This window comes from Heterodontus francisci, unplaced genomic scaffold (assembly GCF_036365525.1).
Source record: "Heterodontus francisci isolate sHetFra1 unplaced genomic scaffold, sHetFra1.hap1 HAP1_SCAFFOLD_83, whole genome shotgun sequence".
In the NCBI taxonomy this organism is placed as follows: Eukaryota; Metazoa; Chordata; class Chondrichthyes; order Heterodontiformes; family Heterodontidae; genus Heterodontus; species Heterodontus francisci.
Window position 1 is genome coordinate 3,786,895 of NW_027141917.1, and position 4,166 is coordinate 3,791,060.

The following is a 4,166-nucleotide window of genomic DNA, read 5'->3' on the forward strand; positions in this document are numbered from 1 at the left end:
GACATACAATGACACCCAGTAACAAAGACATACACTGACACCAAATAACAAAGACATACTCAGACAACGAGTAACAAAGACATACACTGACACCAACTCACAAAGACATACACTGACACCTAGGAACAAAGACATACTTTGATACCCAGTAACACAGACACACACTGACACCAAGTAACAAAGACATACACTTACACAAAGTAACACAGACATCCACTGACACCAAGTAACAAAGACACAAACTTGCACAAAGTAACAAAGACATACACTGACACCAAGTCACAAGGACATACACTGACACCCAGTAACAAAGAAATACACTGACACCCAGTAACAAAGTCATACACTGATACCCAGTAACACAGGCACACACTTACACCAAGTAACAAAGTCATACACTGACACCAAGTAACAAAGACATACACTTACACCAAGTAACAAAGACATGCACTGACACCAAGTTACAATGACATCCACTGATACCCAGGAACACAGACACACACTTACACCAAGTAACAAAGACATACACTGATACCCAGTATCACAGACACAAACTTACACCAAGTAACAAAGACATACACTGACACCAAGTAACAAAGACATACACTTACACCAAGTAACAAAGACATACACTGACACCGAGTAACAAAGACATACACTGACACCAAGTAACAAAGACGTACAATTACACCAAGTAACAAAGACATACACTGATACCCAGTAACACAGACACACACTTACACCAAGTAACAAAGACATACACTGACACCAAAGAACAAAGTCATACACTGACACCAAGTAGCAAAGACATACACTGACACCAAGTCACAAAGACATACACTGACACCAAGGAACAAAGATAAACAGTGATACCCAGTAACAGAGACACACACATACACCAAGTAACACAGACATACACTGACACCAAGTAACAAAGACATACACTTACACCAAGTAACACAGACACACACTTACATCAAGGAACAAAGACATACACTGACACCAAGTAACAAAGACATACACTGATACCCAGTAACACAGACACACACTTACAACAAGTAACAAAGACATACACTGACACCAAGAAACAAAGACATATACTTACCCCAAGTAACAAAGACATACCCTGACACCAAGTGACAAAGACATACACTGACACCAAGACACAAAGACATACACTGACACACAGTAACAAAGAAATACACTGACACCTAGTAACAAAGACATACACTGACATCAAGTAACAAAGTCATACACTGACACCAAGTAACAAAGATATACAGTTACACCAAGTAACAAAGACATGCACTGACACCAAGTAACAAAGACATACACTGATCCACAGTAACACAGACACACACTTACACCAAGTAACAAAGACATACACTGACAACAAGTAACAAAGACATACACTGATACCCAGTAACAAAGACATACACTTACACCAAGTAACAAAGACATGCACTGACACCAAGTAACAGAGACATCCACTGATACCCAGTAACACAGGCACACACTTACACAAAGTAACAAAGACATACACTGATACCCAGTAACACAGACACACTCTTACACCAAGTAACAAAGACATACACTTACACGAAGTAACAAAGACATACACTGACACCAAGTCAGAAAGACATGCACTGACACCCAGTAACAAAGAAATACACTGACACCAAGTAACAAAGACATACACTGACACCAAGTAACAAAGACATACACTGACACCAAGTAACAAAGACATACACTGACACCAAGTCACAAAGACATACACTGACACCAAGGAACAAAGACATACAGTGATACCCAGTAACACAGCCACACACATACACCAAGTAACAAAGACATACACTGACACCAAGTAACAAAGACATACACTTACCCCAAGTAACAAAGACATACCCTGACACCAAGTAACAAAGACATAAACTGACACCAAGACACAAAGACATACACTGACACACAGTAACAAAGAAATACACTGACACCTAGTAACAAAGACATACACTGACATCAAGTAACAAAGTCATACACTGACACCAAGTAACAAAGATATACACTTACACCAAGTAACAAAGACATGCACTGACACCAAGTAACAAAGACATACACTGATCCACAGTAACACAGACACACACTTACACCAAGTAACAAAGACATACACTGACAACAAGTAACAAAGACATACACTGACACCCAGTAACAAAGACATACACTTACACCAAGTAACAAAGACATGCACTGACACCCAGTAACAAAGACATCCACTGATACCCAGTAACAGAGACACACACTTACACCAAGTAACAAAGACATACACTGATACCCAGTAACACAGACACACTCTTACACCAAGTAACACAGACACACTCTTACACCAAGTAACAAAGACATACACTTACACCAAGTAACAAAGACATACACTGACACCAAGTCACAAAGACATGCACTGACACCCAGTAAGAAAGAAATACACTGACACCAAGTAACAAAGACATACATTGACACCAAGTAACAAAGACATACACTGATACCCAGCAACATAGACACACACTTACACCAAGTAACAAAGACATACACTGACACCAAGTAACAAAGTCATACACTGACACCAAGTAACAAAGACATACACTGACACCAAGTCACAAAGACATACACTGACACCAAGGAACAAAGACATACAGTGATACCCAGTAACACAGACACACACATACACCAAGTAACAAAGACATACACTGACACCAAGTAACAAAGACATACACTTACACCAAGTAGCAAAGACATACACTGACACCGAGTAACAAAGACATGCACTGACACCAAGTAACAAAGACATACACTTACACCAAGTAACAAAGACATACACTGATACCCAGTTACACAGACACGCACTTACACCAAGTCACAAAGACATACACTGACACCAAGTAACAAAGTCATACACTGACACCAAGTAACAAAGACAAACACTGAAACCCTGTCACAAAGACATACACCGACAGCAAGGAATAAAGACAGTCAGTGATACCCAGTAACACAGACACACACATACACCAAGTAACAAAGACATACACTGACACCAAGTAACAAAGACATACACTTACACCAAGTAACACAGACACACACTGATACCCAGTAACAGACACACACTTACAACAAGTAACAAAGACATACACTGACACCAAGTAACAAAGACATGCACTTACCCCAAGTAACAAAGACATACACTGACACCAAGTCACAAAGACATACACTGACACCAAGTAACAAAGACATACACTGACACACAGTAACAAAGAAATACACCTACACCTAGTAACAAAGACATACACTGACACCAAGTAACAAAGTCATACACTGACACCAAGTAACAAAGGTATACACTTACACCAAGTAACAAAGACATGCACTGACACCAAGTAACAAACACATCCACTGATACCCAGTAACACAGACACACACTTACAACAAGTAACAAAGACATACACTTACACCAAGTAACAAAGACATACTCTTACCCCAAGTAACAAAGACATACCCCGACACCAAGTAACAAAGACATACACTGACACCAAGTCACAAAGACATACACTGACACCCAGTTACAAAGAAATACACTGACACCTAGTAACAAAGGCATACACTGACACCAAGTAACAAAGTCATACACTGACACCAAGCAACAAATATATACACTTACACCACGTAACAAAGACATGCACTGACACCAAGTAACAAAGACATCCACTGATACCAAGTAACACAGACACACACTTACACCAAGTAACAAAGACATACACTGATCCACAGTAACAAAGACACACACTTACACCAAGTAACAAAGACATACAATGACACCCAGTAACAAAGACGTACACTGACACCAAATAAAAAAGACATACTCTGACAACGAGAAACAAAGACATACACTGACACCAACTCACAAAGACATACACTGACACCTAGGAACAAAGACATACTTTGATACCCAGTAACACAGACACACACTGACACCAAGTAACAAAGACATACACTTACACAAAGTAACACAGACATCCACTGACACCAAGTAACAAAGACACAAACTTGCACCAAGTAACAAAGACATACACTGACACCAAGTCACAAAGACATACACTGACACCCAGTAACAAAGAAATACA